Raw genomic sequence first — 27,485 nt, 5'->3', positions numbered from 1 at the left:
AAATTCTTTAAAAAACATCCGAAAAACTACAGCAAATCACTACGCTCAGGTGTGAGTTCTGTATCAGAGCTTACATAGAGTTAAAGTGTTACTAAACCCACAACAGTAAAATCAGTCTGTATATGCAGTAAAGCATGCTTGTTATACTCACTGTGGAACCTAAGGGGTTAATCCTCTGCATTGTGTAAAGAGGCTGTGTTATCCTGTTTTCTCTGATTCCCCCCTTCTTTTTCTGTCCCCAATCCATCTGCTGTTAGTACAGAGCCATGGAAGCACTCTGCATATGCTCAGTTTGGTGTGTATTGCTAGATAAGTTTTTTTTTCCTTGGGAGGGTTCAGTGATCCGCACAGGGCCAATCAGCACTGCTCAGAGGATCAGCGGTCTCAAAGGACAGTCAGAGTAGAATGAAAACTCCTCCTACAATCTTAACCAGACACTGATATAAGTCACAAGATTGCTATATACTGCTAATAATAAAAAGGTGTTTAGCAGTTTAGATTTACTATAATAATTGGATTTCCATCTTCTGTGTACTGTGGGAGACCAGATATTGTGAATGCAGGGGCCTGGTTTAGTAACACTTTAATGATCCACTCTACTCCGCCATGTGACCAGCCTGGTGATTGGCTGCATAGGCCCAAGCAATGCATCCTGGGAGGAAGGGGAGCAGGTCATATGTTCCCCCATACCTGAATGTACTGGGTATCTTCAAGAGCTCCAACAGGCACTTTGTTGTACACCAACTTGGAGGTTCCACTCTCTGTGTATAGCCTGGCACTCAAAAGAGGCCTAGGTAGAAATAGGGAAATACACTATATTGCCAAAAGTATTGGGACACCTGCCTTAACACGCACATGAACTTTAATGGCATCCCAGTCCGTAGGGTTTAATATTGAGTTGGCCCACCCCTTGCAGCTATAACAGCTTCAACTCTTCTGGTGAAGGCTATACAAAAAGTTTAGGAGTGAACCTATGGGAATTGTTTGACCATTCTTATGCCCTGTACAGACGGTCGGATTTTCCAACAGAAAATGTGTGATAGGACCTTGTTGTCGGAAATTCCGACCGTGTGTAGGCTCCATCACACATTTTCCATCAGAATTTCCAACACACAAAGTTTGAGAGCTTGCTATAAAATTCTCCAACAACAAAATACGTTGTCGGAAATTCCGATCGTGTGTACACAAATCCGACGCACAAAGTGCCACGCATGCTCAGAATAAATTAAGAGACGAAAGCTATTGGCCACTGCCCCGTTTATAGTCCCGACGTACGTGTTTTACGTCACCGCGTTCAGAACGATCAGATTTTCCGACAACTTTGTGTCACTGTGTGTATGCAAGACAAGTTTGAGCCAACATCCGTCGGAAAAAATCCATGGATTTTGTTGTCGGAATGTCCGATCAATGTCCGACCGTGTGTACGGGGCATTAGAGAAGTGCATATGTGAGGTCAGGCACTTGGACGAGAAGGCCTGGCTCACATTCTCCGCTCTAATTCATCCCAAAGACGTTCTATCGGGTTGAGGTCAGGACTTTGTGCAGGCCAGTCAAGTTCCTCCACCCCAAACTCGCTCATCCATGTCTTTTTGGACCATGCTTTGCGCACTGGTGTGCAGTCATGTTGGAACAGGAAGGGTCCATCTCCAAACTGTTCCCACAAAGTTGGGAGCATGAAATGGCCATCAATGGCTTGGTATACTGACACCTTAAGGAGGTCCCTTCATTGGAACTAAGGGGCCAAGCCCAACCCCAAACCATAATCCCCCATCCACCAAATGATTTGGACCAGACTAAGACGGTCACCAGAAAAATTCCCCATCTATTACTATTCCGGTGTTTCACTTTCAATGATAACCGGAAACAGGACAATTAGAGAGGGTGAACGGGAAACCCAGCAATACAAAACTAACATGTGTTCTAATGCCTTGCCAATCTACCCAAAACTAAAAAAAAAAAATGTTTTGCCTTTAGTTACACCTGACAATTTGTAATCCACTTATTTTTGGCATTTAGCCACTACTGTTGTGCTTTATGGTTGCATGGTGGACAACAAGGCAGCAGTCCTGCAAAGTTTGTGCCACTGCCCCACCTCCCGCCTTTTCTCCAAAAATACAATATAACAGCACAGTGAATGCGGTCTTACCTTGAAGTCTAAAGCATCTCTGCTTTCCACCTATTAGAATATAGAAAAAAAAAAAAAAAAAAAAAAAAACGTACTCCCACGGGCAGCCTGCCATCAGCTAGCATGTGGCAGATCAATATAAACACCAATGTCATTTATCAAGCTGAATCTAAAAATTAAAGTATGAATTTTCAAAACAACAAAATTGTGTAAATTGAATAAAAGAAATGAATCTGCATTGTTACCCAAAGCTAAGGCTGTCACCTTTTCTGGGAAAATATGCCAACCGATTATCTCTTCCCTATTAGTTGGCAAAAAGCCCAATTTCTGCTGCCTGGCTCGAAAATATTGGGCAGATGGCAATCCTACCTAAAAACTGATCTTTTGCAAAAAAAAAAAAAAATTCATGTGCTTTTATTTTATTTAACTACATAAGGAATGGAGCCTCTTAATACAACAGATCACAATAGTGTGAATCCATCAGTTTTCATTAGGGCAAAATGGTGGCTGTTATTGCAGAACATAAGTTGCTTGGTTGTTGTTATATCCACTTGCCCTCCGGAAGGTTTTACCCCCCCCCCCCCCTTCAAGACCAGGCCATTTTTTGCTATTCGCCACTGCTCTACTTTAACTGGTATTTGCTCAGACATTCAACACTATGAAAATGAGATCGGTGTATCTTCAATAGTGCCACATCCAAAAATTGTTAGAAACAAAATGAATACCCCCCAGGCTGACTTTATAGACACTTACTGTATATATTGAGAAAAAATATAGAAAAATATATATTTGTAATAAAAAATATTTAACAGAGTAAGTTTAAAAACATTTGCACATAAACAGAAACATGGAATGCATACAAATCTGTGTCCAGAAACACCATGATCAAAGCATAACGCCCGGTATTGTCCCTCACCCGACGCGTTTCAGTTTATTTCCAAATTGTACGTCTATAACATTATAGAAAAATATTTGAGTATCAATAACAAAGTTTTTTTTCAATGGAGTGATTATGGTATATACAGTATCCAATATCTGGTAGACTTACATATACTATGATGGTGTCACAGGTGAACATTCCATTGAAATATCTTTAGAATCAAAGAGAACATAAAAAAGACTTTGTCTCAAAGTTGCATCTCAATAGCCCATTAAAGGTTTTTTCCTATCAAGGATGGATCAAAAGGTCGGTGAGTTAGTGTCTGATTGTCCACCGCAATATCGCAGTCCCACTATGAGGCACTGATTCTGAACATTAGTAGCATTAACAAAAAAAAAATTCCAGAATATATCCAATAGTTTGTAGACGCTATAACTTTTGCTCAAATCAAACAATATACGCTTATTGGGATTATTTTTAACAAAAATAAGTAGCAGAATACATATTGGCTTAAATTTATGAAGAAATTAGATTTTTTACATTTTTTATTGGATATGTTTTATAGCAGAGGTGATCAAATACCACCAAAAGAAAGCTCTATTAGTAAGGAAAAAAAAAGAAATACATTTTTATTTGGGTACAGCATTGGATGACTGCGCAATTGTCAGTTAAAATAATGCAGTGCCGTATTGCAGAAAATGGCCTGGCCATGAAGGGGGGTAAATCTTCCGGTAGATCTTCAAGTAGAAGTGGAAAATTAATATGATTTCTGTGCAGTACCGGGCTCAGCTCTACCACAGGAAAATACTGCATCAAGTTATACTGGGGTTCATTTTGGCCATTAATCATGTCTCCCTATAGGGAAAACAAACCATACATGAGGTTATGTATTTATTGTGAATAGGGATCTACTAATTTATTTATTGTGAATAGGGATCTACTAACTTATTATTATTACAATACCACACAGAAAATTCACCACCTCTATTAAGTGTCTATCATTATCTGTTGACAAAGGTGTTACTCTGCTACTATTAACCGCTTCAGCCCCGGACCATTTGGCTGGCCAAAGACCAGAGCACTTTTTGTGATTCGGCACTGCGTCGCTTTAACTGACAATTGCGCGGTCGTGCGACGTGGCTCCCAAAACAAAATTGACGTCCTTTTTTTTCCCACAAATAGAGCTTTCTTTTGGTGGAATTTGATCACCTCTGCGGTTTTTATTATTTGCGATATAAACAAAAAAATAGCAAATATTTTGAAAGAAAAAAAAAAAAAAAAATTTGCATTATTTTTTACTTTTTGCTATAATAAATATCCCCAAAAAATATATAAAGAAAAACATGTTTTTTACTCAGTTTAGGCCGATACGTATTCTTCTACATAGTTTTGGTTAAAAAAAACGAAATAAGCGCTTTTTGATTGATTTGCGCAAAAGTTATAGCGTTTACAAAATAGGGGATAGTTTTATGGCATTTTTATTAATCATTTTTTTATTAGTAATGTCGGCGATCAACGACTTTTATCATGACTGTGACATTATGGTGGACAGATCAGACACTTTTGGCGCAATTTTGGGACCATTCACATTTATACAGCGATCAGTGAAATTAAAAATGCATTGATTACTGTGTAAATGTGACTGGCAGTGAAGGGGTTAACCACTAGGTGGCGCTGTAGGGGCTAAGTGTGTCCTATAGAATGATTCTAACTGTGGGGGGGGGGGCTGTGTGTGACACAACACTGATCACCGCTCCCAATTACAGGGAGCTTGGATCAATGTCACTAAGCAGAACGGGGAAATGCTTGTTTACATCAGCATTTCCCCGTTCTTCCTCTCTGTGAGACGATCGCACATATCCCCACAGACATCGAGTCCACGGGACCTGTGATCGTGCTCACGAAGCTCCCGGCAGGCGGTGCGCGCAAGCCGCCTCTTAAAGGGCAACGTACAGGTACGTGATTCTGCCTGTACGTGCCCTTCTGCCGCAGTATATCTGCATGAGGTGGTCTGTAAGGGGTTAATACACAACCTTCTCTATGAACAGCCCATAACTACAATGTCATGGTTTTGCTTCACAATGTCCAATTCATGTGGACTAGAGGATGTCACGTGGGCAGTCAGCCATTCTCGCTCTGTTGAATTTTTCAAAAACGGTTTGCCTGCCTGATGTTGGAGAAGACCCGACTCACAATTGGAGTTCCAGTTCATCCCAAAGGTGTTCAGTAGGGTTGAGATCGGGGCTCTGTACAGGCCATTTGAGTTCCCCCATACCAACTTCATCAAACCTTTGTGAGGTATGGTACTGATGTCGGATGAGAAGATATGGCTCACAATCAAAGTTCCAATTCATCCCAAAAGTGTTCAGTAGAGTGGAGGTCGGGGCTCAGTGCAGGCCACTTGAGTTCCTCCACAACAGTCATAAAACCATGTCTTTATAGAACCGGCTATGTATACAAGGACACAGCCATGACAGAAAAGAAAAGGACCTTCCCCAAACTGTTGCCAAAAGTTTTGAAGTGCACGGTTGTCTAAAATGTCTTTGTATTCTGTAGTATTAACAGTACCCTTCACTCAACATGCCTGAATTCAATTATTTGGAGGGGTATTCACATACTTTTTGGCCATAGATTATACAGTATTTCAATTAATTGGTTAGTCTGTAGGTTGCTTCATTAGGTACTGTCAATCAGGTCCAAATGAGCCCGTCTCTCTCAGGGTTACTTGTTGTCCAATACTTTTAGGCTTAAAACAGGAGCAATATTTTGCTAGGGTAATTGTGTTTATAAAATTTCTGGTAATTTATTTCAAGCAATTCATTTTTACACATAGGTAGCAATAACATGTAGCAGGTAGTGAATGGTGCTTCAAATTTGTGCAATCAATTGCTCGATGCCACCAACAAAAATGGTCAAAAAGTGCCTTAGTCAGCGTCATTGATTTTGAGGTTTTTGACCTGGCTAAAGAATGTTTATAGGCATCAGGGAGCATCATTTTATTTTATCTTTATGAGGAGGATAAAACAAAACAGGTTGGCTATTAAACCAAGAAACTGATCTTTTTTTAGGGCGATCACCACCTATATTTTTTTTTTTGCCCAATTGTATTACATATTTGCAAAAGAAAATACTATACAGACCAGAAGGTCACATATATGGCATGTATAGCAATAACAATAATATTATATATATAGATCAGCTCTATGACAACACCTAAAGTATTAAAATGTTTTTTAGTTGTTAAAAAAAAAAAGTGATATGGCGTTAAAATTGTTATTGCTTTTTCTGTTCTCATCGGGGACATTCACTTTCTCGATTTGTCCTGGTAACCATTGTCAACAGGGCTGAAAGTGAGGGAAAAGTCACATAGAAGAGTGACAACAAGAAAGACCAAGTAATCCACTGGGACTGCCCTATATCTTTTTGTCTGAGCGTAGATCTAAGTTAATCCTAGTGGGTGTTAATTCAATGTTGAATGATTTATTACCTCTGCCGGAAGTTCAATCCAAGCATCATCTACCCTTTTGGTAGCATAATACTTTCTAAGGTCTCAAAACGTTTTCTCCTGCTAGTTTTTAGGGTTTGACCCCTTGTTCTTGATCTTATGCCGCGTACACACGAGAGGAATGTCCGACAGAAAAAGTCAGACGGAAGCTTTTCATCGTCTAATCCGATCGTGTGTATGCCTCATTTGACTTTTTTTTCGAAAATTCTGACGGACCTAGAAATGGAACACGTTCTAAATATTTCTGAGGGAACCAATTCCTATCGGGAAAACCACTCGTCTGTATGTTGTTCCGACGGACCAAAAACGACGCATGCTCTGAAGCAAGTATGAGACGGAAGCTATTGGCTACTGGCTATTGAACTTCCTTTTTCTAGTCCCGTCGTAAGTGTTGTACGTCACCGCATTCTGGACGGTCGGACTTTGGTGTGACCGTGTGTAGGCAAGCCCACTTGAGCGGAATTCCGTCAGAGAAACCTTCGGAGTTTATTCTGACGGCAAAACCGGTCGTGTGTACGCGGCATTAGCTTCATTATGAAAATACTGCCCTCGTGGACATTATTCACACCCTCCATGTATTTAAAGGTTTGATTCATATCCACCATCGTTGAAGATCTTACAATGTGGACACTTGTTCTAATGACACTCTCTAAGGGGACTGTCTTCATTTTGGATAGATTTCCTCTCATTTCCTGTCATGTCTACAGCAGCCTTTTTCAACCAGGGTGCCTTCAGGGGTGCCTTGGCAAAATACCTATATATTTTCCAAAAACTGTATACAAGTCAGCAGGTGGATCAAACCTGCCTAATTAGTTACACAAAGCCACAGGTTTTCATTGCGCTCCATTACAACCTTCTAGCCGCCAGTGTCCCAACAACCAAGGATGTCTTCCATTGATAAGAAGGATGTCGGGCACATGCACAGCATCCTTGTTTGCCCCTCCCCTGCCACTTTCCTTCAGCATCAAGAGCACATTAGCTGAGTGACGGAGAGAAATTGAGGTAGAAGAGAAACATTGGAATACTAGTCAGTACCAGTGTGCAAAGGTGTATCGCTTTAGAACATTAAATCACCTCTAACGTTGGGTGTCGTACCCATGTGGATGTTTCTGCTTTATTCAAAACTATTCGTTTAGTTTTAGAATGGGGTATCTTGAGATTGTGTGAAATTTTAAAGGGTGCCTTGACTGAAAAAAAGGTTGAGAAACACTGGTCTACAGTACAGTTAAGTGAAGGCGAATTTCTCAAATGGTAGAAAGTTTGACAGGGATTTTAACATTTCTCAACTCTATAGAAAATTTTAAAAGAAATAGCTTTAGATATACAATAAAGAAACAGTACAGCCAGAGTCACGTACAGACTTCTTACACCTCCATGACCTGTATAAAATTATTGGCCCAAAGCTTCGTTTTTAGATATGTCCAGTATACTTCTTACATACTGTATATGCCAGTTGTCACAGATTCGCCAAGGCAGCCTCACATCTTGTATGGCAGTCCCGATGATGCTGCCTTCCAGGCGATGACCTAGGTTTATAATGCCACTCTTAAGTGAGTTATTGCACATGTGCAGAAACTCAAAGCATTAATTATGGTGATTGGAGGCCTCACGTGGGTGGTCCCTGCAAAGTTAAAGGAAAGGTTTGGGTGGGCCCCTTCGGTAGGTGGGCAGGCCTGAGGCAGAATGTGGGTCCTAGGGGCCTGGACTGAAATGTTGTCATGTCAGTATGTCCTCTATATTCTTTTAGTGGTTAGAGGTCCTTTATCCACAGAGCCATATATCAGCTTCTCATATTTTACCCACAAGTTGATATCTATCCTGCCTTGCTGGTCTTTTAAACAGGCACCATCCGCTGCTGTTCTATTGAAACCTGATAAACAAACATTCCTATTGCATTGGCTCATTGTTTTGGTTTGAGACTGGCAGTAGTGCTGCTCCTGCATTGCTGAAAGGTCAGTGGTGTCTACTATGCTGAGCATCTGTCATTTCTCACACTGCTATGTTCCACCAGCTATGTAAATTGAAGTGGAAACTTCTGAGTTATGAACATAACGTGTTCCCAACGGCGAGCAGCGGCCAGCCGGCTCTCCTGCACCTGACGCTGACCCCGGCCTGCCTTTGCCAGTCTTCTAAGAGAATCATTGCTTGTAAGGCAGAGCAGCAGTATCATCAAATTAGTAAATAGTCCTTATTCATAACTCCTGTAGACTCTTGAAGGTATCCAAGAAGAGCTACAAGACTTCTCAAGTGGCCGATTAATCCCTGACTTTAAGGCTAGGTTCACATCTATGAGTGTTGGGAATGCGTGCAAAATTATTTATTTCAGGTTCTTATATAGCCCGTCAATTTACACAGTGCTTTACATAGACATTGTACGTTTACTCAGTCCCTGCCCTCAAGGAGCTTACAATCTAAGGTCCCTAACTTACTCACTAGGGCCAATTTAGACAGGATCCAATTTACCCACCAGCATGTCTTTGGATCATGCGCTTTCCTCACATGCACAGAAGCACTCTGCCCCTTAGCAGACGCATGGCAGTGCCATTGTCAATGGCACCTCCACGCATCTGCAAACACGTGTGCCAAACCACATGGTGCCACAGCACCACTCGGTTTGCTGAAGTGCATTTTTTCAAACAAGTCAGAGATTTATTTTCTGTGTTTTGTGTGCATAGAGCAGCCCACTGAAATGAATAGCCTGCCTACACGTGCCCATTTGCAGTCGCACCTGCATGGTGTGAACTAAGCCTCATTCATAAGGCCTCATTCACATGGCTGATTAGAGTCAAGAAGAATCATAACGTGCACATGGGTGCCTGGGACCATACAACATCAAATGTATGCGTATTTCTCCACCTGGGAGCCACAGGTGTTGTGTACAGCTGCCCATAGAAATGCACAACCCTGGACATATGAGAGTCTGTATTTTTCTATTGTTTTGTTTTGAAAAGTGATGAGCACGGGCGTGTTCAGACTAGGATCTGAATCCACATGTGCCAGCCCACCAGGAAGTTGTCACTTGTACGAGCCAATCAATTGCTTCTGGGGTATTCGCTGCCCTGCAGCTGTATGTATAGGTGTGGCTGATGGGCAGTTAATACCATAGCTGCAGATTATTGGACCGTACAGCTTCTTGACGGGCTTGAACACGTGGGTTCGGATCCTAGTCCGAGCAAGCCCAAGCCTCGTCACCGGTTTTGATGCACCTGGAATGCATTTAGCTGATCGGAACTGAATGTTCAACTAAGCTTGAAAGCTGAACACCAGGATAAGGAAATATCGTATAAATAAACGATTCATGTGTATTCTTACTTCAGTCTTGTTGTACTTTGTGTATTTCCTCCAGATCTGTTTTAACAGAATATCCTCTGTTGTGGGAGGTAACCAAATCACCCAGATGGGTGAACATAAAAACTCCAGGTGGATAGAGGCTTGGTGGGAATTGTGTCAAAAAGTGCATGAAAAAAAGAATCAGATGTGGGTACATAGCTATTGACGCAGCATATTTGTTAAATGCCATCTAAATCCAGCCAGCTGTTGGGTACAAGCCATAGTGTACAGTGAGCTGAATCATCGGTAAACCCCAACAGGTTTTAAAATACCCTGTAATACGACCACATCCCATAATTAGCTAAATGAGCAGGGCCAAGTTTTACAGCAACTAAATGTTTATCTGACCTCTGGGTGAACTAAGTGAAAATAATTATCCACCAGTTATAGGGGGAGGGGGGTCCCCAGTGACCAGCGCTGACCACAGATTGAAAGAAGTTTTGCTAAGAAAGACGGGTGGCAAGACACCCCCCCCCCTCGTTTCGCCACTCGAATGGGAACCGCCATGCTTTATCTTGGATTCAGCCAATGAAACGACTTGCGTGGGCTTAGAAAAGGTTCCTTGTCTTCTCGTTAAAGAAAAGGATAATTATTGGTGCCCAGTCACATGCCAATTGATATCAGACTGGAGAATCTCTACATAATGACAAACTGCAGGCACAGAAGGCATTTGCTATTACATAATAGTTTCATACTTACCAACAATCTTAGTCCCACAGCCTCTGGTACACTATCGGCCCTGCCAATGGCCCACAGTTGATACGTCTACCTTCCAGGCAGTTCCCAATACACTGCAACCCCTGCCCACAGCCTACAGTTGTTAAGTCCACCTTCTGGGCAGTCTGGTCATGCCCACTTGCCCAGTGATCCTGCCAACTTTCTGGGAGGTTTCACCCCTGATTATATGGGAACCACCCATGCAGAAATCCAACTCCCTCAGCGAACACAACAGCCAAACAAGGATGGCTGTTCATCATTCAATTACGCCAGTAAAATAAACTATTCCTTACTAATCATTCAGTACCTGCTACTCCTCTCCGTCAACCCCTCCACTATATTCCACTCATCCAACAAATTAAATTCAAAATATTAACAACTTACAAAGCCATCCACAACTTGCCCCCCCCCCGCTACATCACTAACCTAGTCTCAAAATACCAACCTAATCGTTCTCTTTGTTCCTCTCTAGCTCCCTTATCACCTCCTCCCATGCTCGCCTCCAGCACTGTTCCTCAGCCTCTCCTATGGATCTCCCTACCCCAATCTGTCCATCTCCTACTCTGTTTGCTTTTAGACAATCCCTGAAAACCCTTATCTTCAGAGAAGCCTATCCTGCCCCCACCTAACAAGTTTATTTTTATTTGCGCCATCAGCTCATCCCCCACAGCCATTAATTTTTTTATCACTTGACCCCCCCCCCAGATTGTAAGCTCTAACGAGCAAGGCCCTCTGATTCCTCCTGTATTGAATTGTATTGTAACTGTACTCTCTGCCCTCATTTTGTAAAGTGCTGAGCAAACTGTTGGAGCTATAGAAATCCTGTATAATAATAATAATAATACACATTTTAAAATGCACTATTTTCTCATTGTACCCCCCATATCCTCCAGCTTCCTAAGCGCCACTTCCCTGAATTTCCTGTTGTGAAGCGCACAAACCTCACATCATTACTAGTCACCATCTTGAATTCATCGGGACTACATATGCCATCATGTCTAGTGCAAATGCGCATCCTTGCTGCCTCATGTGAGAACGCTTCCTGCATCGACACCCTGTAGTTCTGAGGATAAACAGGGGATACAGGGGAAAGGAGCCACCATAACCCTGGAAAGCAGGGCCAACACAAAGGGGAACATTTGATTCAGGAGGAAAACAAGTTTTTAGAACATCAAATAGCAGATAGAAAGATTGGCCTAAAGCAAAATAAAAAATAAGCAAAGGTGACAGGGAAACAAGTAGATTCAGGAGATATGAGGTTACATACCAGGATTGGTGGGTTTAAATGTTTAGAAGGAGCTTCAATGGTGTCTAGATGGGAAAAGTTCAAGCAGTGTGAAGCCAGCAGACGAAGAAGAAACTTAAAGTGGTCCTACAGGCAGAAGGTTTTTTTATCTTAATGCATTAAGATAAAAAAATTCTATGTGTAACAGTCCCCATCAGCCCATCTAATACTTACCTGAGTCCCATCTCGATCCAGAGATGTTGCATGTGAGCCTCGATTGTCCGGGACTCTCCCTCGTCGTTGGCTGAGGTAGCAGCAGGCGCCAATGGCTCTCACTGCTGTCAATCAAAGTCAGCAAGCCAACAAGGAGAGAGAGGGGGTAGGGCCGAGCCGTGGCTCCGTGTCCGAATGTACACACAGAGAAGCGGCTCGGCTCAGGTGCCCCCATAGCAAGCAGCTTGCTGTGCGGGCACTCGGCAAGAGGGCGGAGCCAGGAGCACCGGCGAGGGACCTGAGAAGAGGAGGATCTGGGCTGCTCTGTGCAAAACCACTACACAGAGCAGGTAAGTATAACATGTTTGCTATTTATAAACAACAACAACAAAAAAGAAGCCTTTAATATCACTTTAAGCTGTATGGATTGGTGTAACTTGGTGGTCCTAGTGGCCTGGCAGTTGGAATCTTTGGAGGTTTTCAAAATGAACAGTGATATCACATACTAGGGACCCATTTATGGTATGGTGTCCTTTGTAGGATTCCAGTTAATGGTGGGTTAACTGGAAATTTGGGACATGGAGGTATCTGCGGAGAGTTGGGATTGTCCCCGAGCCAGTGTTTTGCGACTGGGGACCTTTAAGTGGTTCAGCAGATACAAAACAAACGTTCTTTAGTGCCTTCAAAGATTGGCAACCTTGATTATCATTGTTAATATTACGTTTCTGTTTAAAGGAATATTTAATATATTGGTTATGTCTTCATACATTTCCCCTATGACCAATTTTTACTCCAAAATGGTGTTGGTCTAATTATTTTAAATGGGTATGGGGGGCATAGCGGTTATTATGGTGAGTGGTTGATGTTTTACTCTGGTCATGTAATTACTGACACAAAAAACATCTGGCCTTCAATATCATTTTAAGCATCCTCAAGGTGGATGATTGAAGCACATTTCAAGAAGCAGAGTTGAGAGTCCTTGAGGACCTATATGTAATCTCATAAAACCGAGACAATGGAACCAAAGAATGCCTGCACAGGAGATTTTGTACAATCGCCAGTGTTTTTTTTACTTCTTTTTGACTGGAGTACCCCTTTAAACACTGCCTTTTCAGCACGTTGTGCCGGGTCCTCTTTAAGACTGTAGTGCTCCAGCAACCAGGAGACAAATCCCCGTGTCCCTGCATCTGTTCTGGATGGCATCTGACATTATCATCCTGACAGTTCAGTGAAGCTCTGCCGTGTACTATCGTTAGAGCGACAGCAACAGCAAAACAAACAACAAACAAGCGGCAGATGGAACGCACTTCTGCTTTGCGATTCTTTTCTGTTGATTCTGATCATCTCCAAGGAGCCGCTAACTTCGGTGGCCTCAGCGTACATAAAACAAGGAAATCAGCATGAATAAATAATAACAGCAGTCTCTCTCATTCAGTGCTAGACATCCCCCTTCTAAGATTTATTTATTAATGGAAGGCTATAAATAAGAAAGCTCATTGATAAACCGTAAGGGCTACCGCAAGATTTGTTGCATATTGCACAGTTGCTTGCATTTGAATGTGGCATTACCTGAACGCAAACCTCTTTCAAATGCTTTATGTGCGTGTGGTCCAGTAGCGTTTCAACTGCAAGTCCTGGTATGGGGGATGCATTTGATCTGCCTTTGCCTTCAACAGAGGAATGGATCTCAAACAGACCAGCAGTGCCCAAAAAAACTCAAATGCTTTGAGCCTAAGGGCTCTTTCACATAGGTGGCCGGGAAGCACTAAAAACAGGCGGCCGAGCTATGGTTTTACCACATATCCACCCCCCCCCTCCTCAAACACACACATCGCGGACGCGATGCATTGCTTGGGGTTAGCTGCATTTTCAACTTGGGCTACAGAGTTTGACAAGAGCACTTGAGGAAAGGAGGATAGCCCCGTGGAAGCCACACTTCCTGGTGTACTGTTGGAATAAGTGGAGTGGCTCAGCCTGGACTCCGATCAGGCCACGCTCCAACGCGTTTCGCTCCGCAACCCGGAGCTTAGTCATGGGGAACAGGACATTGACAGGAGCACTGCTTGTCAAAACTCACCCATTGGGATCAACTGGACCGCACCGCAACTGTGAGCAAAACACTTGGGTCACAGTTGCAGCACTGTTATGGGTAAAATTTTGCTTTAAGATATGCTATGCAAATGGAGAGATGTGTAACAAATAAAAAGTAGGTGTTATCTCAATTTGGCTGCAAAAGTGAAACTGCTTTAAATGAATAATCATAACAAAAAAGCAGATGGTGATAATTGCGGTGTGCCCTAACAAGTGACCAGCATAGATGCCCTCTTGCATTGGTGGTCAGAGTGGGTATTCAGTGGGCGATCAGTTCCCCATTGCTCACTGCTCAAGGAACCCCAGCAGGAACCCTAGCTGAGAAAGTCTGTTCTAAATGGTCATCCACACCATACAATTAAAAGAAAATATGACGGTTGCCATTGCTGACCTTCAGCTGAGAACGGTAGATATTTGGCTGCAGTGGCAGTCAGTGCTTTGCTTTAATAACCCTGAACTCCTGATCTGCATTTTCTACTCAAATTCAAGTATGAACATAGATTGGGGGTCAGCAACCTGCAGATCATGGACAGGTGACTGGTGGCCATACCAGAGCACCAACAGAGTTCAATGCAGAGGGACTAATAAAGTTGGAGCTGTAGTAGAAAGCAAGAGCCGCATAAGCCGATGTCTCCTCTGTAATTTAGCTCCTGTCCCATGTGGAGTGATACCAACTGCACGCCACCTCTTATCCCGGCTAGTGGTCTCCAGAGTGGTGCCAGAAGCAGGAAAGCAGAGATATTCAGGTCAGAGTGAAGCAATTCACTGGGCATCATAGTAAAGGGCTACTTTCACACTGATGCGCTGTGGTTTACCCACACCGCGGGTCCAGTGCAGTGTACCCGCAGCTTTCCTGCGGGTTTGCTGCGCTTAGCCATAGACTTCTATTATATCCTGCAGGTTTGGTGCACTTTCTAAATGCAGGAGTATTGGTGCACTTTCAGAAAATGCACCAGACCTGGCTGCAAGATGTAAAAGAAGTCTATGGCAAAGCGCAGCTAACCCAGGAAAGGTGCAGTGCAGGTAAACCGCAGCACATCACTGTGAAAGCCGCCGCATAGGGGGCTCAGAACAGTAAAGGTTTATTTAGTTTGGGTGTGGTAAAACCCCATAGTTAAGACGTGTTTTTATCACCCCATGCCCCAACTGCACCCCATTTAGCTGCAGTGGCCAGGGGTTTACACGTGCCGTGGTAAGCGTTACATGCCCTGTAATGGTTGGTGGGTGTAGCACCTGCCAAGTATGACCTATTCAAGTGAATTAGGCCACTCTGCAAGGGCCCTGCAACCTTGTGCAGTACAGCAAAGAGGTGGTTAAAGCAGGCAGCTTTGTGTTTCTTTCTCACCACCTGCTTTAACCCCTTGGATCCCACAGAAGCATGCATTTACTTGAATGGGTCGCAATTGGCAGGCGGTAGCACCCACCAAAAGCAACAGGGGGTTTAATTCTTGCTGTGACATGTGTATACTTTTGGTTGCTGCCTCAGCAGCTAAAGGGGACTAGGGATTGGGGGTGGTAAAATTGCGACTCATCTGCAGGGTTTTACACAAACTCCACCCCCACCTTACAGCCCACTGTCATTACTAGCATTAAAAAAAGGCACTATAACTTTCACGCAAACCAATCAATATACACTTATTGGTATTTTTTTTTTTACCAAAAGACATGAAGCAGAATACATTTTGGCCAAAATTTATGAAGAAATATGAATTTCTTTTTTCTTTTTTTATTGGATATATTTAATAGCAGAAACTAAAAACATTTTTATTTCAAAATGTTCTGTCTTTTTTCGTTTATATAATAAAAAAATAAAACCCAGTGATGATTAACTACCACTAAAAGAAAGCTCTATTTGTATGAAAAAATTATATAGATTTTGTTTGGGTACAGCGCTGCATGACCGCGCAATTACCAGTTAAACTAGGGCAGTGCTAAATAGCCAAAAATGGCCTGGTCATGAAGAGGGTAAAACGTTCTGGAGTGGAGGTGGTTACTAAACACTCATGAACTTAAAAATAAAAAAAATCTATCCGACATGGAGAAGAGATGAGCTCTGGACTCATATGTAGTATCTTGTGAATTTTTTTTTACTTGCAATAAACTGCAGGCTGGTTCATTCCCATCTCAGAACATTTCTTGAGAAATTTGGATAGGAATGTTACAACTCGCAGCTCACTGAAGTTAATAAAAAAAACAAAAAAAAAAATTCGAACTTCGGCTACAGATGAGTTTTGAGGACACCTTAACTCATATAATGCCAAGTCCATTTAAAGTCTACCACCCCTGTCCCATTCCTTTAATGTACAGCCAATACATCACATCATGACACCTCCTGGAAATGACTCTCAGTGTCAGGAAGGTTATGGAAAGGCATAGAAGCGAGGTGTAAGAGGCAGTGAAGTGAAGCGTGTCGGTGAAAGGCAGGAATGTATGATACGTTGTCATATTGATTGGGTTCTCTGGTTTCAGCAGCTGCTGCCTTCTCCCTGGTTATCAATGACACAAAGTAGTCTCCATCAGACTCCAATCCGTTGACCTACGTGAAACACAGAAGGGGGCAAAAACAGCTGTTTCTATATTCCTGTTCGCCACCTCCACCTCCATCCAGGATCAGACCATTTAATGTACCCGTATTACTCTTCATTGTAATAGCACCAACCTCATCTGCAACTGTACATTCCTGCCGTGGTGGTTACAAGTATAGGTCTCCATGAAAAGCTCCAACCATGTAGGGCCTGTGACAAGGTGCCCCTTTAAGGCAGTTAGGTAGTATTAGTTTACCAAAAAAAGTGACTGCTAATGTACTCCAGGAAACTATAAAACATAGTTAGTCAGTTTGAAAAAACACACAAGTCCATCTAGCTCAACCAATAAAAAAAAAAAATCATAAAATCCCATATACGGTACACAATACCCACAGTTGATCCAGAGGAAGGCAAAAAACCCCAAAGCATGATCCAAGTATCCGGTTATACTATGAACATTTAGGAAAGAATCCAGGCCTTTTTTTAAAGCAATCTACTGAACTGGCCAGAACCACCTCTGGAGGGAGTCTATTCCAGATTTTCACAGCTCTTGCTGTGAAGAAACCTTTCCGTATTTGGAGATTAAATCTCCTTTTCTCTAGATGTAAAGTGCCCCCTTGTCCTCTGTGATGACCTTAAAGTGAATGACTCAACACCAAGTTTATTATATGGACCACTTATGTATTTGTACATGTTGTATATGTTGATCATACGCCCCTAAATATCCTCTTCTCAAGAGAGAATACATTCAGTTCCTCAAATCTTTCCACATAGCTGAGCTTTTCCATGCCTCTTATCAGTTTGGTTGCCCTTCTCTGCACTTTCTCTAGTTCCCGGATATCCTTTTTGAGAACTGGTGCCTAAAACTGAACTGTATATTCCAGATGAGATCTTACTAATGATTTGTACAGGGGCAAAATGATACCTCTCTCTCTCTTGAGTCCATACCTCTCTTAATACTAGAAAAGATTTTTTTCGCTTTTGCATGCTGTTATTAAGCTTATGATCTACCAATACCTCCAGATCCTTCTCCACCATTGATTCCCCCAACAGTTAAAAATGTTAGAGATGTTGTTATAAGCCTTCCTTATGCAGACATCCAAAAAGCTCCAAGACTGCTGCTGGGTGTTGCCATCTTGGATGTGACGTCAGCAGCTCCAGCAGGCTCACTTAAGTGACACTCTATAGCAGGGTTTCTGAACCAGGGTTCCATGGAACCCCAGGTTCCCCTCCAGAGCTTGCTAGGGATTTTTTGAGCAATGAAAATTTTCTGCCTCTCAGATAAGTTCCCAATGACACCATTGTTCTTTTTAGCTATCTGTAAGGGGGTATTTCGTCCCAATGACCACCAGTGTAAGGAGCATTCATCCCACTGATGTATCAGGAGTTGTAGATATAGCAATTATTTAACTGGAAAGTTTATTTAAGGCTTCCTTTGTGTTGAAAAGGTTGAGAAAGGCTGGTCTATGGAGTCCTTCTTTCGCAACCTTATTAGCCCTGAGGAACCCCTAAAAAAAGTTTCAGGTCTCATTAACATAACCAATAAGTTGTACAAAGTTTTAAATAAAAGAATGTGTAAAATATTTGACACCCATGGCAGATCTTTTTTAATACCCTTCTTCAAAATCATTCTCAGTAATATTCTCAAAATTAAATGAATAATAAGAACAGGACCTGGAGTAAAACAGCAGGATTTGAAAATCGGACAACGTTGGATTCATTAAACTTAAAGTATATTTTTACAGCATATAAAGAACACCAAAGGTAAGTGTGGATAAAGAAGATAATTTCAAGGGTGGGCAACGTTCCTCTTTAAAGTATGTTTGGGCAAAAAAAAAAAAAAAAAAAAACATTTTTGGCACTTCTTTTCATTATATTCATATTTCACCAAGTAGGTCTTTAAAAAATTCTGCAAGCACAGAAAAGTACGTGTTTATGCTGCCAGAAATACAGTAAGCTCCTGACTTCCATTGCTGGGCTGACAACGCTGCTTCTGCTGTACTGAAATCACAAGCAGTGTTGTCAGTTGAGTTCTCTGACTGTCTTGTTGATTTTTTGCTGTCAGGCACCATTTGTAGTTGTGGGCCTTTTCTCAAAAAAAAATTTATGAACATGCTGAGAAAAAATCTTGTCCTTGATTCAATAATAAATTAACTTATCCTGCCTGTTTGTTTCGCCTCTGACTAAAACAGAAGGTATCTGAAAGGTCATAAATAGTTGGAAGTTGCAGGACTCGAGACGCCCCTGTGGATTTTTTACAGAAGCAGCTGCTGGTTAGCGTATTGAGTGAGCCCAGGAACGTCACGCTGTGAACAGGACAAGCTCAACGAGCCAGCTCCAGCTCTGGAAGCTTAGTTGCTCAGGCATAAGAGAGTGGAGCCACAACTGAAAACATTAAGCTTGATGCACATTGCTCTGAGGTGCTCTTGTGTGTGCACGATGGCCCTGACCACATCTGTGGTCAGGTTGTCATGCACATACATGGCTATTCCGCATTGCAATACGCCTCAGTGGATATCAAAGAAAGAAGAGGTAAATACCATGTTCAGGGCTTTTTTTCATAGATAATAGCTACAGGTACTCCTCACTTCCGAGTCACCACTTGTCTATCCCCTACCCACCTCCAAGCACTGTCCTTGGGTTCCACCCCTACCCACCTCCCAGTACCACCCTTTTTAGAGAATACAGAACCCTTCATTTGGTGCTGCTAAGTAATTTGATAACAAGAAAACCAATAAAATAGACCACCCGTAGCAACATTAGACCCCCCCCCCCAAAAAAAAAAACAATCAAAACCATGAATTCCCCAGCAACAATAGATCCCCCTACAACAAAATACCCCCACCTCCAGCAAAAATAGACTCCCCAGCAACATTAGACTGATCGCAGCAACAATATACCCCCTAGTAACAATAGATCTACCCCAGCAAAAACAGACCCTCCAGCAACAATAAACCCCCCCCCCCCCTCAACATCAATAGACCATCCAGCATCAACGGACCATCTAGCAGCCAGCATCAATAAACCATCCAGCAGCCAGCAACAACAGATCGCCCAGCATCAATAGGCCATCCAGCAGCCAGCAACAATAGACCCCTTTCTTAACAGGCCTTCCAGAAACATTGTACATTGGATGGAGTAGTCAGTGTGTTGGATGACTCAATAAATTGTTCTGAGACTTTCAGTATAGTGAGCAGATTCCCCTTCCTTTTTTGGACCCTTTGTAGTTACCAATGCATGGGGGGCATATTTCCAGTGACCACCAACATGCGGGGGGGCATATTTCCACTGATTACCAATGTAAAAGCACATTACCATTTGCACGGGCATTTTTTTTTTTTTTTTTTTTTTTTTAGACATTATCATCATTACTTTCGTGATTATTAATAAAAAAAAAATATATATCATATAGAGTCTGGGGGTATAAAAAAAATTATCTGCACTGGGTGTGGACACATTATTTTATGTAACACTATTTTAGATCTACAACCTATGATCACTGACTTTAGATGAATATTTTAGAAGAGGTTTCGAGTCTTGGCCAGTTTTTCAAGGGTTCGCTCATGGTACAAAGGTTGAAAAAAGCTCCTATAAATAGTTGAGGAGGGTAGTGGTTTCTGGGTCAACACTTTATAATGTGGGTTGACAATTTATAACCTTGTCCCCAGTAGCCAATCAGAACAAGCGAACCCTCCGCTAAAAAAATATCTAAAATATCTAAAAAAGGAGCTAATGGTTCATTAGCATGATCAGTAAGTTGTAGAAAGTTTTATCCTAAAGAACAAGAAATATGGCATATCAAGAGTATTTGACATCCAAAAAGAATCGTCCTTGCCCAATACAACCTCCTTGCCCAATACAACAAAATGATTTGCTGGTTTGTGGAGAAGGGCCCCTATACATTGTTGGTTTGTAGAGAAGGGCCCCTATACATTGTTGGTTTGTAGAGAAGGGCCCCTATACATTGTTGGTTTGTAGAGAAGGGCTTCCTTACATTGTTGGTTATGGAGAAGGGGTCCTTTACCAAGTTGGTTATGGAGAAGGGGTCCTTTACCAAGTTGGTTGTGGAGAAGGGCTCCCTTACATTGTTGGTTGTGAAGAAGGGCTCCCTTACATTGTTGTATGTGGAGATGGGCTTCCTTACATTGTTGGTTGTGGAGAAGGGCTTCCTTACATTGTTGGTTTGTGGAGAAGGGCTTCCTTACATTGTTAATTGTGGTGAAGGGCTCCCTTACATTGTTTCTTTGTGGAGAAGGGCAATAATAGACCAATATTGTAGTTCATTCTCCACAGACCAACAGTGTAAGGGGGCCCTTCTCCACAGAACAGATAGAGCTTTCTTTTGGTGGTATTTAATCACCACTGGGTTTTTTATTTTTGCTGAACAAACGAAAAAAGACTGAACGATTGTAAAAAAAATGTTATCTGTTATAAAATTTTGCAAATACGTTTTTCTTCTACACTGATGTGTGCTGGTGAGGCTGCACTGGTGAGGCTGCACTGGTGGGCACTGGTGAGTCTGCACTGGTGGGCACTGGTGAGTCTGCACTGGTGGGCACTGGTGAGGCTGCACCGGTGGGCCCTGGTGAGGCTGCACCGATGGGCACTGATGAAGAGCCACTGACAAGATGGCACTGATGGGTACTAATAATATGCACTAATGGCCACTGATTGGCATTGATGGGGCTGATGATCAGTGTCCTGATTATCAATGTAAATGTGCCCTGTCAGCCTTGCTGGTTATCAGCTCCCCTTTCCGCACAGTGACTGCGCGTGTGGAAAGGAATACCGATAACTGCCAAGCTTGTTTACATGTGATCACATGGTAAAGGGCTGCTGTGATTGGCCCTTTACCTCTCAAAGAGTGTGCATTATGCGTGCTCCAAAGGGGCGCGTGGGAGACGTGTTCTAGGAAAATGTCCATGGACACCCTCCCAAAACAAGAGAGCCGCATTGTAGTAATTTTTTGGCTATAGCACGGTACTGAGGTGGTTAAAGTACCATTCAACTTCAGTCTAGAAATGTTATACCCAAATCCTAATGGGAGTGTTGATTGCCACTTTAAGCAAGCTGCTATAAGGCTTTAGCAGGTTTTCAACAAGCTTCAGGAGGTTCTATAGCTCGCTAGCAGCATGCTTAAAGTGGCAATCTGAACTCCCAGTAGGATCTGTGCTCTACATTCACAAACTGGAGTTGAAGGGTACTTTAAAAGCTTCAATAAATCTTGCTGAATGCTCTGCAAATGCTTTGTCAAAGCTCGCTGTTTACATTGCTCTTATACAAGCTGAAGTCCATGTGAAACAGGCTTTAAAGTGGAAGTAAAGTCTTATTCTTTACTTGTACTTACAGGTAAGCCTATAATAAAGCTTACCTGTAGGCACTGTGAATATCTCCTAAACTTGCACCAATTGGGAGATATTCAGAGTGCATGCAGCCAATGACGTCATGCATTCTGAAGGTCCAGCTTACCGTGCCGAACCTTCAGAGCCTGTGCCGTAAACGGTGATGGAAGAAAAACCAGGGAAGAAGTCAGCCGTCTCACCAGGCGCTGATGGAAGGCTTCGTTCTAAGATAAATAGTTCATAATGAGCTAGTTCTTACAGGTTTTTTTTTCCAGGGTTTACAAGCGCTTGAAGACAGTTGAGAGGTACTACGGAGAACAGAAGATAACCAGCTATCTTTGGCACAGTTTATGGAAAAGTTTCTTTTCTCTCATTTTGATAAATTTGCTCCTTGGTGTAGGAAGATGAGAATAACGGCTGTAGCTTTTATAAATTTAATAAACAAAAATCATATCCGCCTTCAGATATAAACCTACAGAAAATCGTGATAAAAGAACAATTTAACTGCCTACTCTCTTCTATACTTTTCAGAATTTTTTTTTTATTTTTTTATTACAGACTTTGAAGTCTATTTTCTTAATCACTTCGGCATTATCTGTAATCACAACTGTACAAACAATGTTGTTCTCTGGAGCTTACGCCGTTTAATCGAGGTGTAAATCAGGGAACATTACGGTCAGACCGCCGTGTCAGGCGGAGCAGAAGAATGGCATCGGTTCTCCTACAATGACAGCTCACACTATGTTTTTTGCAGCAAATCATAATACCAAAAGTAAAGAGCGTATGGACGATACATTAGTCACGAAAAGCAACAAAAATAAATCCGTAAAAAAGGAGCACAAAACCAGTGAGGCATTGGAAGGCTTAGCAATGCGCTTACTTTAACCACTTGCCTACAGGGCACTTTCACCCCCTTCCTGCCCAGGCCAATTTTCAGCGCTGTCAAATTTGGAATGAAAATTGCGCGGTCATGCTAAACTGTAACCATGTGGAATTTTTATCATTTTCTTCACACAAAAAGAGCTTTCTTTTGGTGGTATTTATTCACTGCTGGGTTTTTTATTTTTTACTAAACCAAAAAAAAAAAAAAGACCGAAATTTTTGAAAAAAAAAACAAAACACGTTTTTCTTAGTTTGTCAGTAAATTTTGTAAATAAGTAATTTTTCTCCTTCACTGATGTGCACTGATGAGACGGGACTGATGGGCACCGATAGGCTGCACTGATGGGGCGGCACTTATGGGCACTGATGAGGTGGCATTGATAAGGAAGCACTAAAATGCAGCACATATGGGCACTGATAGGTGTCACTGGTGGGCACTGATAAGCGGAATTGATGGGCACTGATGGGCATCGATGGGTGGCACTGATGGGCAGCAATAATGGATGGCACTGATAAGCATCACTAATGGGCAATGATTGGTGGCACTTGTGGGCACTGGTTGCTGGCACTGCATTGTAATCAGGGCACTGATGATCAGTGCCCTGATTGCATGTCCGGCTGTTCCCTGTAAGGAGATGCCGCTGATCAGCTCTCCTCGCCACACACTCTGTCGGTGTGAGGTGATGAGAGCCGATAACCGGCATTTACGTGTTTACATGTGATCAGCCGTGATTGGACACAGCCGATCACGTGGTTAAAGAGCTGCGGCTCTTTACAGAGATCGGGGTCGCACCGTGTCCTAGCAACACGGCGCAGCCGCGATCACCGCGCTGCACGCGGCCGTTCAGGTGCGCCATCATATGGCGTCCACCCAGAACGAGAGCCGCACCGTCCATCCGTCATTTGACAGTGGGCGGGTGGCAAGCGGTTAAAGAAAGAAAACAAAAGAATCTAAACTAGAGGTGCACCAAATGAAAATTTTGGAGCCGAAAATGTAGGATGTACTTGGCCGAAAACCAAAAATTACCGTTTAAAAAAAAAATAAAAAATATATATAATTTTATATATAATTGTATTATATTCAACTTTGTAATTAATATCATGAATTTAAATGAATATGAATTTATTGTCAGCCATTATTGGCACCTTTAGCGCAGAAAAAGCTCAAGAAAAATGCATCCCTTTAACTTCTATGTATGTCTTCACACTGGTCAGTTGCGCTTCCATTGGGGTGTTAAACATCTTGCTTGCTGCATTTTTGGTCAGTTAAAAAAAAAATGCACCAAAACCACACATCCCTGTTGAAATGCATTGAAAATGCATTAATAACGTACCCGTGTTATGTTTTTGTTTTATGCGGTTTTTGAGTCACATGACCTATGAAAAACACACCATAAAGCACAATAAAATCGCAGCAAAATCTCGGCAAACTCGCGGATTTGGTGTGATCAGGGGCTTAGTTTGCTAAAGAAACTTCTATGCTATTTTATCCATTTATGCATCTCAGTGCTGCTAATCCCCTCAAGCCTCTTTCTGCAACTTTTAACTTAAACCCCCCCCCCCTCCTGCCCAGACCACTTTTCAGCTTTCAGTGCTGTCACTCTTTGAATGACAATTGCGCGGTCATGCAACAGTTTACCCAAATGAAATTTTTATCATTTTTTTCACATAGATAGAGCTTTCTTTTGGTGGTATTTAATTGCTGCTGGGTTTTTTATTTTTTGCTAAATAAAACAAAAAGGGACCGAAACTTTGAAAAAAACAAAAAAAAAAAAACACATAATTGTTTCATAGTTTGTTATAAAATTTTCAAAACGGGTAATTTTTCTTCTTCACTGATAAGCTCTGATGAGGTGGCACTGATAGGCTGCACTGATAGGTGGCACTGGTAGGTGACACCGATAGGCAGCACTGATCTGTGGCACTGATTATTAGACACTGATGGGCATTGATTGGAAGCACATGTGGGCACTGATGGGTGGCACTGGTGGGTACTGATAGGTGGCACAGTGGGCACTGGCAGGTGACACTGGTGGGCACAGCCGCGGCTTTCTGAGTGAGGGGCCGATGTCCTCCATGGATCAGACTTGTTTTTCCAGATGCTCAACTGGATTAAGATCTGGAGGATTTCAAAGGCCGAGTCAATACCTCAAACCATTCTTAAACCATTTTTTCTATGTGACAGGGTGCATTATCCTGCTGAAAGAGGCCACTGCCATCAGGGAATACTGTTGCCAAGAAGGGGCAAACTTGGTCAGCAACAATGTTTAGGTAGGTGGCACCTCCGCATGAATGGCAGTACCCAAAGTTTCCCAGCAGAACATTGCCCAAAGCATCACATTGCCCCTGCTGGCTTGCCTTCGTCACCATAGTGCAACTTGGTGCCTTCTCTTCCCCAGGTAAGCGACACACGCATGCACCTGGCCATCCACATGATGTAAAGGAAAACGTGATTCATCAGACCAGGCCATCTTCTTCCATTGCTCCGTGATCCAGTTCTGATGCTCACGTTCTCATTGTAGGTGCTTTGAGCTTTGTACACGGGTCAGCATGTAGACACTCTTAAAAGTCTGTGGCTACGCAGCCCCATACACAACAAATTCAACACATCAACTTCAGGGACAACTAGTCCTGAAGCTGATGTGTTGAATTTGTTGTGTATGGGGCTGCGTTTACTTGCTTCCTTATATATCCCACCGACATTCAGGTGCCATTGTAACAAGATAACCAATGTTCTTCACTCTACCTGTCAGTGGTAATAAAGTTATAGTTGATCAGCATATAATTTAGATGTTACATGTATAACATCTAATACCATCATTCCTATTTAAAGGCAAAAACAGGACAGAACAGACCATGGTAAACTATACAAGGAAATACATTTTTACAGGATGGGAGGCATGAAGCTGCCGGTGGCAGGAGATCTGGCTGTTTTCACTGGGAATTGCACTTCGCCATGCACATACAGTGACTTTGAAAAGTAACATGAATTTACAGCAACATTCTTTGCTTTATCGTCTCTCCATCTCTTGCCTATATAAGTGGCTTTTCAAGGAGCTGCGTTCTGCGTCTCCAGACACCCAGAGCATAAACACTTGTTCAATGGTAAGCTCCTTCTTTAGTTTTACACCGCAGCAGATGGACGAAAAGTAAACATCACAAGCGGGATGTCCAAATGTCAGCTCCAAAGTGTATTTATCAAGAGGAACTTTCAATTCCGCCCGAGGGAGCATGGGCAGGATGGAGGGCAGGGACCCCAACATATCAAATATAAAAAGGGGCATTCTACTTTACCTGTAGATTCATCCCCCATTCAAACTGTTGATATTTAAAATATTAACCACTTCCCCTGGGTTGACGTCATATGACTTTGGGGACTTAAAGTGGAGATATCTGAATGATGTCCGCAGCTACAGGTATCATCCAGATATCTTTTTTTTTTTTTTTCAGCCAGCGATTCCCTGCAATGTAAAAGCCATCATAGCAGCTCTTTAGCCGCTTGATGGCTTTTTCAGGCAGCGGAAGGGGACGTCCATCGCCAAAGCCCCCCCCTCCCTCCGGAGCTTCTCCGGGCTCGCCTGTGCAATTGTGGAGCCGGAGAATGAATCTGCCGGCGGTGGCGGTTAACCATCTGGTCCCCGACCAGCTCTATGACCCTTGGAGGTCGAAAGTGATGTCATGACGTCACTTCCGGCATTGGCAGGTGTAAGCACTGCCGTTTTTTTTTCCAGCTGGAAAGCCTGAGATAGATTTTTTTTTATCTCAGGCTTTCCAGCATTTAGGAGAGATGTGGGGACTAATAAACCCCAGAGCTTTCCATAAGAGGGCCTGTCATGCCCTATTCCTATTACAAGGAATGTTTACATCCCTTGTAATAGGAACAAAATTAAAAATTTAAGGGAAAGTGTAAACATGAAAAAAAAAAGAAAATAAACAATAAAAAAAAAAAAAAGTAAAGCACCCTTGTCCCCTCGTGCTCGCACACAGAAGCAAACGCATATGTAGGTCGCGTCTGCATATGTAAACGGTGTTCAAACCACACATGTGAGCTATCACCGCGAACGTTAGAGTCAGAGAAAAAATTCTAGCATCAGACCTTCTCTAACTCTAAACTGGTAACCTGTGAAAAATTTTAAAACGTCGCCTATGGAGATTTTTAAGTACCAAAGTTTAACGCCATTCCACGAGTGTGGGCAATTTTAAAGCGTGACATGTTAGGTATCCATTTACTCTGGGTAACAACATCTCTCACATTATATATAAAAATTGGGGTAAATATTTTGTTTTTTGTTTTTTTTTTTTTAATTCATGAAAGTGTTTTTTTTTCCAAAAAAATTGCATTTGAAAAGTTGCTGCGAAAATATTGTGGGACTTAAAAAATAGCAACGACCTCCATCTTATTCCCTAGGGTCTCTGCAATATATATATATATATATATATATATATATATATATATATATATATAAAATGTTTGGGGGTTCTGAGTAATTTTCTAGCAAAAAGTTATGATTTTAACATGTAGGAGAGAAGTGCCAGAATTGGCTTGGCTGGCAAGTGGTTAAGGGACCCATTTACATGTTTGTGGTGCATTAAGTCTTGCATTGACAGGCATTGCAATTAAAGTAGCCCATTTAAATAAACATCCTGAAA

General features: G+C 42.2%; 1 protein-coding gene across 19 annotated transcripts in view; it reads right to left on the bottom strand.

Annotated features, from left to right (window-relative positions):
- Positions 1 to 27,485, bottom strand: part of NEDD4L (NEDD4 like E3 ubiquitin protein ligase) — a 578,915-nt gene that overhangs the window by 181,731 nt on the left and 369,699 nt on the right. The window lies entirely within an intron of this gene.

This window comes from Aquarana catesbeiana, linkage group LG01 (genome assembly GCF_042186555.1).
Source record: "Aquarana catesbeiana isolate 2022-GZ linkage group LG01, ASM4218655v1, whole genome shotgun sequence".
NCBI classification, from domain to species: domain Eukaryota; kingdom Metazoa; phylum Chordata; class Amphibia; order Anura; family Ranidae; genus Aquarana; species Aquarana catesbeiana.
This window is presented reverse-complemented; position numbering and strand designations above follow the sequence as displayed.